This window comes from Cupressus sempervirens, chromosome 9 (genome assembly GCF_028749045.1).
Source record: "Cupressus sempervirens isolate cs-2001-9-10 chromosome 9, ASM2874904v1, whole genome shotgun sequence".
Taxonomy (NCBI): domain Eukaryota; kingdom Viridiplantae; phylum Streptophyta; class Pinopsida; order Cupressales; family Cupressaceae; genus Cupressus; species Cupressus sempervirens.
In genome coordinates, this window is record NC_143126.1 from 75,939,372 (window position 1) to 75,954,872 (window position 15,501).

At 35.8% G+C, this 15,501-nt stretch overlaps 1 pseudogene; it reads left to right on the forward strand.

Moving 5' to 3' along the window:
- The first annotated feature begins 2,474 nt into the window (after positions 1-2,474).
- The window catches only part of LOC149537687 (DEAD-box ATP-dependent RNA helicase 32-like), a 64,471-nt pseudogene continuing 51,444 nt past the window's right edge, over positions 2,475-15,501 (forward strand).

Here is a 15,501-nt window from a genome sequence, read left to right on the forward strand (position 1 = left end):
GACAAAGGCAAGGTTTCTAAACCCACTTGTCATTACTGTAATAAAAAGGGGAATACCGCTAATGTGTGTAGGAGTAGAAGAATCAATCAGCCAAACAAACCCAAAAACAAGGGTTACTATCACAAGTGCAACATGCAAGGACATATGACACAAGATTGCAGGACTAAAGTCACAAGGACACAAAGATTTGATGGACATTGTCATAATTACAAGAAGTATGGACATAGAGCCTTTGAATGCAAATCAAAGCCTATGTGGACATCAAATCAACTAGCAAAAACAAAAGAAAATTACTAATGTTGGGATTATAACACCAAGTATAGCTATCAGTATTGTCATAAATATAGACATATACCTTAGAACTGCATAAGAACACATTTCAAGGGGAACTATAAAAGATGGTTGAACCAAACCACATGTTTCAGTTGCTTGAAGACTGGTCATATTAGTAGGAATTGCCCAACAAGGTCCAAGGCACCAAGTTTTGAGTTCAAAAAAGGAAAAGAAAAGGTAGGCATTGAACACATAAGAGAAGAGATGAATAAGACATGGAAGAAGAAAAATGAGGGCAGCACATCAAGTGAAGGGATCACTTCACCAAATGGGTCAAGTGATCACACTTCATCAAACTAAGAATAAGAAAGGTGCATAGGACTAATATACAAAGTTATATCATACACTAGTCCCAAGACAAAAGTACTAAAAAGAAGAAATCAGCATAAGCAAAGATGCCAAGTCATAATATGAAGATACTTATAAAACTGTCGAGTTGTCATCAGAGGCCGAGTAAAACTCTAGTGGGTGTCGAGTTCCTAACAGCGACCGAGTTGATAATTGATGCCAAGTTGAGTAATTCCAATGGAAGCCGAGTAATGGTAAAAATCCTTCAGAAGACGAGTGGGCAATTGAGCATTTAATGTGATGGAAATAGGGTATATTATTTAGATTTTAATCATTTTTCTTCATCCTGATCAAGAAGCAAAGAAGAGAAAGAGAGCAGAGTGACTTCATAGCAAAGAATCCAATGTTCCAAGTAGATTCCAACCTCTTACAACATGTTTTCATCGATCTTGAGGTATTTTCATTTGTGCTAAGCTACGCAGTCTAATATTTCTTTGTAAAGGAAACCCTAGTTTGCACAAATGGCTTTGAGTTCTAAGAAAACCCATGAAAAAGAGTCCTTCAAGGTCTAGCTAGTATCTAATGAGGTTAAGAAACCTAATTTTCATCCCATCCCTAAAGTTTCATATATGAACGATCCCATCAGAGCCCTTTCTCGTGTACCCCTGAAAGTTGTAATGGTTTAGGACATAAGGAGATGCTCTAACTATAAGATAGGAGCCATAGGAGATATGGAAATAAGGGAAGCCTATGAAAAGTTATGTGTTGATGGAGTTTTGAAGAATGAATACAAAATTGCTGAGAGGAAGGGTTTAACATGAGCTTTGAGTTTTCCCACCGTATTTAAGATAGAATGGATTAGACTTGTGTTAAGTAGAATTCATGATGGTAGTCTATGGCTAGAAGATGTTCCCACTAAGATCATGAAAAAAATCATTCATAGGATAACTAGATATCCTACCCTAGATTGGTACAAGACCTTGAGAAGTGAATCCAAAGAGGTTATTGAGAAAAACACAGGTGCCCAGTGGAATAAAAGAGGAATGACAATTCACACCATTCAAGATCCTCTTGTTGAATTTGCTATTAGAGTTATTGCCCATAAATTTTATCAATCTAGTAGACTCAACAGTGTGTCATGTATTGCAATAGATGTAGATTAAAAATTGGTGAAAAAGGATCATACTTATGATCTTGCAAAATTGCAACTACAACAGATCAATGAAAACCTAGCAGTTATAATAAGGACAAAGGGTGCCCAATGCAAATTTGGTGCAATTTTGGTTTGTGTGTTCTTCTATGTTTAGAATCAATTTCCTTCCTTTGGAAAAGTTGCATAGAGAAATGATAGAACTATCATAGCCCAAATTAATGAATATATAGAACAAATGGGAGATAATTTTGACACACTGATGACAAGTTATTTTGAAGATTTTAAGAAATCAATGAAGAAAAGACTCAAGATTTCAATTTCTCTAGTGGAGAAACATGTAAATGATGTTTTTTTTCCTATGGATATTGACTATGCCTATATTTAAGCTATCATACCAAGGGTGAGATGGTTGAGGCCTTTTAGTTATGAGATCAACATAGATGAGGCATCTGTAGCAATAACTACATTATTGGCAGAAGAAATAGATAAGAGTGCCCCACACTTTGGCACTTATGATGTAGTAGGGTCAAAGGTGAATATGGAGTTAAAGACTACCTCCACACTCAAGAAAAAGGATAAATTGGTTAAAAAGCTTAAGGAAAAACTTGGTGAAGGCATAGCAAAAGGGGATGAAGAGGATGAGGAAGCAAAAGAAGAAGAAGAAGAGCAAGAGCAAGGACCAACTGCATTAACCCAAGGCATGGGTGAAGATGCTGAAGAAGAGGAAAGTGCAGAGAAAGATGCACCCAAGGCTGAGCCCAAGAAAAGGAAAGAAAATAAGCAACCAATTGCACAGACTAAGGCACAAAAAATTGTGACAAAATCTAGCCCAGTTAAGCCAACTACAAGGGTATATACAAGGAGAACAACCCAAGCAGAAAAGAAACAAGAAAAGGAGAACACAATAGAGCAAGGTGGGCTTGCAGAGAAAAAGAAAAGAAAATTTGTTGCACCCCAGAAGTCGAAGAAAGAAGAAATAGAATTTGATGAAGAACAATTTAAGGTGGTAAGATGCTCTACTTCATCCAGATTAGAAATCATTTGTAATAATATTAGAGATAATGCAAATTTATCTAGTCTTAAGACCATAAAGTTTGATAAGTTGTCTATAGAACAGCAAAATATAGTTGAGGAATCCATCTACACTATGATGGAAAAGTTCAAGACTACTCCACTTGAACTTGATGACTCAATATCCAAGGAGCTAAGAACATTAATTGAGAATAAGTGGCATTACTACCTCAAAATGGAAAAGGAAATAAGAAAGTCAACTTTGGCTCGTGTAATGCTAGACCTTTCAAAAGGTCAAATCAGTAAGGCAAGCAAGAAATATGCATGCAAATTTGTACCTAAATATCAAGCATTCAGTATCTTGCAGAACCAAATTCAAGATGTCAAAAATTCAACACAAATATGGAAGGTAATCTATGGATTGAATAAAAGAAAGGAGGGAGAAGAGGACCCTTTTGAAGGGAGAAATGAAGAAGAAGATATTGATGAAATTGAAAAAGAAGAAGATGTGGAGAAAAATGCCCAAGAAGGTGAACAGGCAACAGCTGAGGAGCAACAATAAGAACAGAGTGTCCAAGACACTCAATTGCCACCACCTAGTCCTCCACATATTGCAACTACACCTAAAAAAAAATTAAAAATAAAGGATGTTCTTGACACCTCTTGTCATGAAAAATCCACTCACTATAGAGGATCTCAAGAAGATTCTTCACCAAACAACACTGCAATCACAATTGTGCACTAGCCTTGTTTTGGTGAGTGTAGATGAGTTGCAGAAGGTAGTAGCTGAAATTACTAAGGCAAATGTGAATCCACAAGAACCACCTTCACAAAGTCCTATAGTTACTAGAACTCAACCTAAAGAGCATGAGGTCAAAAATACAACTACCAAGGTTGACACTTCAGTAAGTACACCTACAGGAGAGATAGCAAAAGAGAAAACTTGACAAAAAGATACCTCTATATCTACAACACAAACACAAGGTGCATTGCCTAAGATAACTGTTATTGATCAAGGTAGAAAAGTATAGGACACAAAAGGGGAGATCCCTAAGGAGAAAGAGTAGTAGGAAATTCAAACTTTTGCCAACTTTTGCCAACTTCACAGTAGTCGAGCTCTGTAGTACCATTGTAGATATCTGTACCAGGCTTGAGTTCTACGAAGGTTGCAAGGGTACTTCACTATAAAGATCCTACTCTTGATGAAGAAATAGTCATTCCCAGGTATGACTATGACACCATGACCATTGCCCAAATGACTGAAGTGCAAGAGGCACTTGAAAGGAAGAAGAAGCAAGAGGTACTTAGATATGAGTACAAATAGAGACAAGCATTAGTAGAAATTAAGGATGTATTTCTAGATGCTTTCAATTTACAAGTACCTAATGAAAAAAAGCCCATAATGGAGCACCTAGCCAACATAGTGGAACGGGTACAAAGTGAAGACCAAGAGACCAATGTAAAACTCATGGAATGGTCAGAAAAGAAATTTCAAGGGAAAGAAAATGACAAGATTGCAAATGAAATAGCATTATCACAAGTTGAACTAGCTAAGAAAATTGAAAAGGTCAAACAGGTACTTGAGAATATATTCTCATTGTACAAAAAGTTGTGTGACTTCTCATATTTCACACAAGAGACCAGCCAAAAGATAATGAGCTTGGAGAGGAATCTGAATATTTCAAGCATGTAGCTACCTGAGGATCTAGCTCATAGTGAGAAGTATTTTTCTCAAATGTCACTTCACACCCAGAAAGAAGTAGTTGTGTTGATAGCAGAAGAGGCCACCATCAAGGCCAAACTAATATAGCTCCAATCCTCCATTACCCCACATTTGGAATTACTCCATAAAGAATGGGTCTATGCCGAAACTATTCTCAAGAAAGATCCTAATCTTTCTACTTTAGATGGACTTGTTCACCTTGCTACAGAGACTGCCATCTAGCACAAATCTCTTGAAATTTCTTTGAGTAATTGGGATGCTTCTCTTAGGATGATTATGGAGGTAAATAGTACATTTTTGGAAAAATATGGTCTTAACCCTTAGTACCCTTTGACATAAGTGTCAAAAAGGGGGAGATAAAGAAAAAGGGGGAGATAAAGAGAATGGGGAGATAAGATAAAGGGGAGTTGATATAATATACAACACAACATTCTGGTTACCAAGACAGCACAGTTAATGGCACAATCCACTCAGGGGGAGTTACAATAATTTTGAGGTATATATATTGTAAATTACAAAATTTTGATCAAGTTTTCTTTAACCTTTTTATATATACCAAGTAGATTAGTGAATGTACTCCTAAGGTCAGATAAATAATGCTTAGTTAAGTGTTTTTGTCACTCATGTCAAAGGGGGAGATTTTTAGTGGTTTTGACATTTGAGTGCCAACACACTTAACTACTTTTGAGCTGAGCCACAGCATGAGCCGAGTCAAAAAATCCAACAAGTGTCGAGTGCTCTTCAGGTGTCAAGTAGCCTTCAGGTGCCAAGTGAAGATCAAGTGCTGAGTGACTTCAGGTGCCAAGCATGATATAAGTGCTGAGTAATATTTAGGTGTCAAGTCATAGACGATGCCAGGAAAAAGAGGAACGCAACAAGAGCCAAGTGAGATAGTTCTATTATATGTGTCAAGTATTAGGAATCAACAAGTGTCGAGTAACACAAAATGCGTATATGAGTTTGAAAAGGCACAAACTTAGATGTAAAACATTTTTATGGCTGACATATGATGAATCTCGAAGGATCAAATAATTTTGATCGAATCTTTTATATTTCCCATGCAATCTACATGCAACCAATAAGAAAAATGGAGAAGGCATGCAACCAATAATAAAAGTGCAAGGAATGAGTGGGAAATAGAGATTTAATATGGATCGTAGATCCACATCTAACCCTAAGTCTTTGAATGTCTTTATAAGAAAGATGAAATCTCATTGTAAGAAGAGAGGATGAAGGAATGCATGGGTAAACTCTAGTGGAGTTCAGAGTGAAGAGTAAAAAGACTTAGAGGAAAAGAGCAGCAATTAAATATTCAGTTGATCATAACTAAGCAAGGAATATGAACAGATATCAAATTTTAGAGAATCAAAAACGGAGAAAGAAGATCAAGTGCCTGAATTTAGAAATCAATGATTGTAAGCTATCAGGTTTATTATACCTAATACTCCCTAGCAATTGTATTAGAAAGGAAATCCTATGTTGATAGGTTAGCTTAACAGCTAGGTTGTAGCTCCTTTGAAGAGGTGATTAAATCCTTTAGCAGGGTAACACTTCATGTAAAGTTTTTGTAAGTCCTTTAACCAGGTCACTATTGACATAGTGCAAAGCCTTTAAAAGGGCAGGCCTTTAACAAGGTAGACCATCATAAGTGGTCAAACATTATTACTACAGTGATTTTGTGGGTATCATCCCCACCCCAGTTTTACCTTCTTATTATTGGAGGGTTTTTGGATTACCAAAATCTCAAGTGTTATGTGATGATGCATATTTTTTTCTCATGATTGCTTAATTTTTCTATGCATATATGTTCATTTCAATCATATGTTATTAAGGTTTTAAAAATAGGCTAAAAGCTAGTACTTCTGATTCACCCCCCACTCTCAGAAGCATTCTTTCCATGAAGACATTCAAACATTAGGAATAGATTTTAGAATATGTCATTTGGAATCCACCATCAAAATAGAAGTTTCTAGAAAACTCATTAGAAGTCAGTACAAAATTATAAGAATCCAAAAATGGTAGTTCAACTTTTGGGAGGCATAACTTTTGATCCAGGGCTCTGATTGATGAACAATTTACATTTTTCAGAAAGCTCCTCAAGCACTCTATAGCCTTATGGACCAGCCTTGCTCGTCCCCCATTTTTTTTTCTTGTACAAGGCCATTTAGTGGCTCAAATTTGACTTTGAAGTGGTCTTAGGGGGTCTCTAGGCAACTTAAAACTAGATTAAATTTCAAACCACAAAGCCTTTTGACCTGATTCTTTTTCTAGAGTACTTTAAATTATAAGTGTAATCATCTCTCCAACTTCCACCCTCTAACTCATCATAATTATGGCTCAATTACAAAATAATCTATTTTCTGCATTGGCATGTATCCCAAGGTGCTAAAAAACTCTAACCTAGAAAACCAATAGTGGAACTATGAGAGTTGGAATCTCTATTTGACCCAAATGGGTACCAAGAAATGAAAACACATTAAACTAAAACTAAAACTAAGAAATTTTTTTGGGTGATAAAGAAGTGCCCTTACACCATTGGATGCTCCGGCATTAGACACCCAGGCTAGATTGAAAAGTGATCCTATCACTTTATAGCTAGTAGAGGAAAACCCAAATGGGAAACCTCCACTATGGATTTTTAAGTTGAATCTTTTACTTGTCATCCTTTCCACTTCACCAGGTGTTCCTCATACTACTTATTTCTAGTACTCTAGCACACACGACTATCCAAAAAAAATTCAATTTTTTCCTTTTTAGAAGTAGGATTTGTACATGGCTCCAACATCAACTCCTCATCTACATAATCATCATGATATTCTTTTAGGTTTGCACTATTAAAAATAGGAGAAACTTGAATCCCATTTGGCAACTCCACCTCATATACATTTCCTAAGTCATGTTTCTTCAAAATTTTGCAGGGATCAAATTTCTTCATCTTTAGCTTGTTGTAGGCACCCACTAGAAATCATCCCTTCCTCAAGTATACCATAACTGAATCCCCAACTTGGAACTCCTTATGTCTCCTTTTTTTATCTACTCTAGCCTTATACTATAGGTTCATCTTGGTAATATGTGAATGTATCTCCTCATGTATGTTCTTGACATCTTCAGCAAAGTCTTCTGCCTCAACACTTGTCCTCTCCCCTTGTTCCATCTTCCTTAGCTCTAGTGTAGTCCTTGAACTACTCCCATACCAAATTTGGAATGATGATCTACCTATACTCCTATTCAAAGAATTATTATAAGAAAATTATGCTTGTGGTAGAATCAAATCCCATCCCTTGCACTTATCTCCTACTAAACACCTCGGCAAATTGCCTAGACTTCCATTTACTACCTTTGTTTGTCCATCAGTCTATAGATGATTTTCAAAACTGAACCTCAATTCTATCTTTAAATTTTTCCACAAAGTCCTCAAGAAATACCCAAAAATTTAGTATCTCTATCATAAACAATACTTTTTGGGAGACCATGTAGCCTCACCACCTCTCTAAAAAACAAATCTGCAATATGAACTACATCATGAGTCTTGTGGCATGGAATGAAATGTGCCATCTTGCAGAACCTATCAACCACCAAAAATACTGAGTCATTACCCCTTTGCATCCTTGGCAATCCAAGAACAAAATCCATACTCACTAATACATTTGGCATCAATTTGCGATGGCTATGTGTTGCAACTACGACACCAATGTGTCACCACTGTGAAAGTAATAGATGTTGTTATTTTTTAGTCACAAATTATGACGTCTATCCTATGTCATTGCAATTATGATGCCTATCTGTCACTATACAACCACTTTATTGTGACATCAACCACATCACAATGCTTGTGCCGAACGTCACAATTGCGATAGCAGTTGGCGTTGTCGCCACAGTGACCCCATTGCAATGCTTGTGGCAAATGTTGCAATGGAATTTAATCAACCATGTACCTTCTCACAAGCATTGCACCAATAGTTGGTGTCATCACCACAATGACCCCATCGCAATGGCTATGGCAGACATCGCAATTGTGATGTCCGCAACAAGCATGATGACGACAGTTGAGATCATCACCATAACGACCATGTCACAATGCTTGTGGTAGACATCACAATGGAATTTAATCAACCATGTACCTTCTCACAAGCATGGTGATGGCAGTTGGCATCGTCGCCACAGTGACCCTGTCGCAATGCTTGTTGCTAACATCATCGCAATGGCATTTAATCAACCATGTACCTTCTCACCATTTTTAGTGGAAGGAAATGAAAAATTCACCAAAGGTGAAATTCTAGGTATAGCTATGTAGGGGTTACCAAGTGGTTATCTTTAGGTAGTTCAAAAAATGGTCATTTAGCATTTGTAACCCTGACATCAAACCATTTTTATCAAATAGGATATGTGCAACAAAGTTAATGAGCCAAAAATAAATACTTTCGTATTTTCCTACTCACAAGTGAGGCATCAACATCACCATTCATTCGATGCATGTAAGAATCATGCATCATGCCAGTCTTTGCATGGTGTATTAGGTAAATAGAATTACATTTATTCAAAAATTTGTGTTTTATGTCCTTGAGTAAACTTTTGGGCATGACAAAAATTGTAGACCATTTATAATTAGTTTATTTTTTCATTTACATAATTTAATGGCAAGGTTGAGGAATTTGATTAAATTTCCCATTGACTCCTATATTTTGGTTATTTTATGAACATAGGTAAATATTTTAAAGTTTATTTCAAAATGTTGCTCACTTGGTATGCAAATAACATCACTTCAGCTTGAGACATGATTTAATACCAAGATTTTTGTATGGGTACAAGAATGTTAACAAGGTTTGTAGTCAATGTGTCTAATCATGGGTTTAGACACCGCAAAAGTATGATCTTCTTGTGAAATATTACAATTTAGTTTGATGTTGTAGGTTGTAGTATGCTTTTGAATTTACTCAATTTTGTTTCGAGTCTTATAGAAGATGCTGCAAACCCAGGCTTCACACCTATATATCATAATGAAAACTAGGTTGCACACCTATATATAATAATGAAAATAATTGAAGTGTCAAAAATTATTTTTTGTTGCTAAAAGATATTTCAAGCATGTATCAAACAACTTATATGCTTGAAAAGTGTGGATTACACATGGATGTGGCTCTTCTAAATTTGACAATGTCTCACTACATATAATGGTTTAGTTTTATGTTTTATTAGATAAATTTGGTGCTTTCTTTTCCATAATTATGATGCTCACCTTTGTTTCAGGTGATTGAAAAACTTTACCAATTAAGGTGGTCTCCTGTTGATGGTGTCAGTGCTATTATTATCTCACCAACAAGAGAGCTAGCACTTCAGATCTTTAAGGTGCTACAGAAAGTTGGAAAGCACCATACTATAAGTGGAGGCCTTTCAATTGGTGGGCGAAAAGATGTAGACATTGAAAAAGAAAGGTGAATGCCCTCAACACCTTGGTCTGCACACCAGGGTGATTGCTTTAGCACATGGATGAGACTCCCCTCTTTGACTGTTCATAGCTCTTGGTTACAATTTCAAAGTTCTCTTTAGACTATTTATGACAACTTTGCAAATCATAAAGGATCACTAGTACATTAGGCCCCCATTTTTGACCAAAGGCCTATTTGGGTTGTTAAATTCATTTTTTTTGAAAAAATGGGGCACGATATGGTCCAAATTTTGACTATGGTAAAATTGTTTAAATTTTGACCTTTAGAACATAAGAAAAAAGGTCACGGTAGTGTTAATTTTGTTTTGGGGTGCACGGTGACTGCAATGGGCGAGAGTTTGGTGCAGGGTAAATAAGAGAGGAGAAAGGAGGTAAAAATTTGGTCATTAGATATCATTCTAAGTTTGTTATTATCTATCAAAAATTTTTAGAGGCGGATTCCAAAGCTATTCAATGCTTTTACATTTTCTCTTTCTCTTCTACTCATCGCAATTTAAAAAATAGAGCCACTGTTAATTCTTTCAAGTCACAAAGTTATTTTATAGATGATGTTTAGATTTAGGATTAGCATATATTTAAGTGCAAGGATGAAGCTATGGAAAATTTATGTTTTTGATATAATGCACTATTCATTTTTTGTATTTCTTTTGCATGCAGGGAATCTTGAGATGTCTTGGTGTTGGAAAACTCTGGATCAGAAACAAAGAATGTAATATGCCATAGCTGCTCCCATTTTCTTTTTCACTCAAATTAGTAGCATTACCTCTGACAGAATTTGATCCAGACCCATTCACACAGGTTTGTGGCCATTTTATTGTAGATTTCTTTGCAAGACATTAAACAAGATCTCAATCTTTGGGAGGATTGATATATTGTAGAACATTTGTATCTGCATTCCTTTCCTCTTCATTCCAGTAGTTTATTTTCATCTTTCTGTATGGCTTGCATCCACAACATGACCTTGTTGAGTCAGGAGTCTTTTTCACCACTTTATTTAAAGAAGAAAGGAAGCTTAGCTTGCAAGTTTTCAAAAGAACTTCATTGTAGAGTTTGGAGCCCCAACAATGTAAATACTATGAGGAAACTATACGAGATGCATTGTTATAAGTTATACAAGCTTTCTTGGTGCAATCTAGAAGTACCATTTTAAGGAACTGTTTCTCCAAAATAGAAAATGTAATGTAGTGATTCTAGCAGATGACGTGCAGATGGGTATGCTTGTATGGGAGAAAAAAGAAGAAGGAAAGAAGCAATTTTCCTTATCATATCTGGCTAAAGACACAACTCATACTCTTGAAGCTGTGTTATATTCTCTCATAGCTAGTCCTACTATAAATAATTATTCATTTTCCCCTCATGCTTGTGCTTTGAATGATTAGGTGTAGTGTGTATCTTGTTGGTGTTTCAAACTGTTCAAACTATCAAGCAACAAAATGCTTAATATCACAGTGAAATGACTCACACAATCTAGGGATTAGCCAATTCCCAATATCAACTATATGAATGAATCACTATAACCCAACTTCAACAAAACCAAACTATGGTTTCCTACTCTTCTAGCTCTATTAAACCAAGGCGGGTATACCTAGGGATAATTCTAATGCAACTGTGTATGAAATTATCTTAGTTTCATTCTGATTCTCATCTGTTATCTTCACATACGTACATAGCTCACTTCAATTCTTCAATGCTCTCAAACTTACACACATCCCTTATCAACAGATATGGTCATAATTCTCCTAAAATTTACAAATATTCCTGGAAATAACAGCTACCTAAGACTCAGGAATTAGATATAAATGAGTTGAGACCAGCATTTATAATTCTTGAATAGGATTAAAATAATTTTGATTTTATAAGATGACTTGATATGCAACAGCAAAATTCATCCTTGTTTACTTCTGATTTATAGGACCAGTGCCTTATCCATTAGGCAAGAAATTATCTATTGGCAGGAGATCTAATTCAAATAACTTGTATAAGAATTAATCAACTACAATAACCCCTCTCCATTCTTATGCAATATCCCTTTTATGAACTCATAAACCCTATTGATTTACTGAAGCATTTATATAATTACTTGAATTAAAAGCAACAATAAAACCAGCATACAACCCATCCAGACTGCATTTAGCCAAATAAACCTTATTTAAATGACTTCAAAGTAAACAAACCCATAAACTAGAGATAGAAATTGATGACACAGATATAGTGTAAATACCCTGTTGTATTATCCTTTTCATATGAATAATACAATAACTAATAGAAAACCAATTGAATGCCCATAATAGATTGCCATTTCTATCATTTTAATTTGCTTATCAAAAAGTACAATGGAAGCAAACTCAAAACCTTTACATACTTTTGGAACGACTGTATATGTACTCTTCTTGAAAGAAAACAAAAAATTACACAAGTCTTGGACCATCATAATGCCTTGAAAACTCATTTATATAGATATGAGTTGCAACAAGCAAAGGGAAAATGTGATTGACAGGTGTCCAAGGAACAAAACATTACACAAAAGACAAAAAGGTCACAACAGAATGCCAGGCATATCAAATATTCTTTTAGGTTGGGCTATTCCTATTACTACTGTACTTATCAACTTCTAATTTGTCTCTCATTGTTTTGAATCCTCAGAATATGTGGTTACTAGGATAGTCAATGAGGGGTGATCTTGTGATGCCTTCAGATCAGTTTGTTCCTGTGGGTTTTCACTGCTTTCACCTTGAGTAGGCACTATTTCCTTTTCACTTTCTTCTTCCTTCAATTCTAGTGTTGATGTGTCAATGACCTACACCTCATCTTCCTGTTCCCTATCATTATCTAAACTACCTTCCTCCAACTGTTGGTTTGAAGGAATATCTGCTATCCATTTGTTAAAATGTATGTCATCCGGCCAACTGAACCATAAGATATCATCTTGTTTCTTTAATATATAATCAGCCTCCTTTTCAAAACCAACAAATTCTTGCCTCAAAGAATCAAAAAATAACTGGACTTCAACCAATTCCTCTGTTGCGCTGGCCCACTAGGCATGCCCCTTTTCATTAACAACTTTATTTATCCTTATGCAGAAAAGTTCATCCAATTGTTTACTCCATTCATCCTTATTTTTCAATTGGTTCTTTCTATCCAAAGCACAAGGAAACAGATCAAATTTTTGGTTCTTGTATTTATTCAAATAAGAAACAATTTTTAGTTGCAAAGCAACTCTCTTGTTATCAAAATCTGTCAAGTCATTAGCAATATCATATAATTTTTCAATATGGTCATTTGAAGACATTATAACTAAATAACATAAAAGGGTGATTTCTTTTTCCCTTTTTCCCCACTTGTTAACCATAGGCTTGAGGATTTCATCATGGGTTTTTAGTTGCTCCCATATACTTATTACTCTTGCCAACTGATCAAAAAACAAGGGCCATTCAATCTTATCTACCAAATACATTAGGGCCTTTCTAAGCTTATCCTCATATTGTGTATTTAACTCTACATGTAAAGCCCATAGCTTTTTTTTTGTTCTTCAAAATCCTCAGCTATATAATATTCTAGCCTTTGAGGTGTGTTTGGTAGTTCTACAAGGGGGGTGGATTTAAAAGGTTCCACAGGAGGATGAGGGTATGTTATTCTTGGCCTTGTGGACTTCCCCATTACCTTGTTTTAAAGTTCAATTCTAATTTTTACCTCCCTATTATAGGCCTCAAGAAGTGTTTCATATTTACCTTGTAACTCAGACATGGCCTGTTCCTCCTTCTTTGCAGTATCCAAAAGAAACTTGGAAGATTGGCACATGTGAGGTATCATCAAATCTTCTCACAATTAAACTTCCCATCAAACCAGAGTCGTTTGACTACGATGATGTGGGTATGGATCCTCTTCTCAGTGACCAACTGACCAATGCAGCTTGATCTTCAACGAATGTAGTGCCTTGAAAGTTCTCTTTATTCTGGTCTTGCAAAGTAAATTTATTTGAAACAGAACTAAAAACTAAAGCATCATCAATATCCCAATTTGGCAACAATAAAATGTTAGATGCCTTGACCATTTTCCTCCCTTCCTCAGGGCTTATATTCTGCAATTCTTTTATCATTTCTTCTTTATTTTGGTTTTGAATGGAAGTTTCATCCATTTTTGGATGCTTTGTTTTCATCTTTTTACATTTCTCCTCAAAAATGTTCATGTTTTCCCTCCATGCAAACCGCTAAAAAGCCCTAGATTTAACAAAATTGTCATCAGTCAAAAATTTATGACTTGCCTGCTCTAACACAGGGTCCAATTCCCTGCCACTATAATCTGCTATAGTTAGATCCAAACATGGGAGGGAAGGTTCTAGAGGGTTACCCTCATGTAATTCTACTTGAGTAATAAAAATACCTCCTTGTGATCCCATCTACTCAATCTATTCACTAGTGAGATGTTCTTCTCCAATCCTCAGAGGGGATTGAGTGGGCAAATATTCCTTAACTTGAGGCCTTTCTTTTGTTATTACCTTCTGCCTCGTAGGACTAGGCTCATCAGGTCTCTCCTCTTGGGCTATACTAGTGGATCCTTTTATTTGTTTCCCCTTATCTAAAGGAACCCTTTTGTTCTAAATTATAGTATACCCAGGCCTCTTTTGTACAATTATTTTACCAGCTCCCACATTTGGTGTGAAAGCCAATCTCCTTATGACCTCTCTGGCCTTATCATGATAGGAATCAATAAAAATTTGTTTCTTTTCATTCATGACTTCCATTATTTCAAGGAAGGTATTCATGAGTTTACTTATTTTGTCAAGCGTTGTAACAACATTATCTAAAGGATCATATTTATTATCAAAACAATGAATGAATTCTAAGACCCAGGAATAAACTCTCCACTTTTCCTTTTTAGTTTCCTGCTCCTACAATGAGAATTCATTCCTTATAATGTCCTCTGGATAATAAGAATCGTGCTTGACCAGTACCAACTTGATTCTATGCCTCAAAATCTAATTGAAAAATCCCTCAGAATCACAAAAATGGGGATAAGAGACAGCCATCATATACTGCTCCAAAATTTTATGAAAAAAGAGCCATCCCCCTGTTGTAATCACAAACTAATGGGCCACTGTGTAGGTAGGGAAAATTGACCCTAATTGCCTTTTCAACAAAAACATTTCTTCAACTCCCCCTAACTGCCACAAAACTTTTGCCACTCCTACCTTCAAAGGTGCTTGGTAAGGAAAAACATGACGACTCCCTTTATGACCAATATGTGCCCTCAATGCACCTCCCTTGATTACATCCTTCTTTTCTTTATATTCATTCTCTAATTCTAGCAGATTGATTTGCACATGGTAATCTGATAATGGTTCCAAAATGAAAAACCTCTCTAATTTCTTCAAGAGTAATCAAGACCAGAGGCAGACCATCCTTTCTTCTTACAACCCTAATGGTTTGGTCATAATTCTTAGCAATGGCTTCAAGAAAATCCTAATCCATGAAAACACTTGGGACTACTAACTTTCTCAAATCAAAATTCCAGACATTAGCATGCGGGGCAAAAAACTTCCTTTCTGAA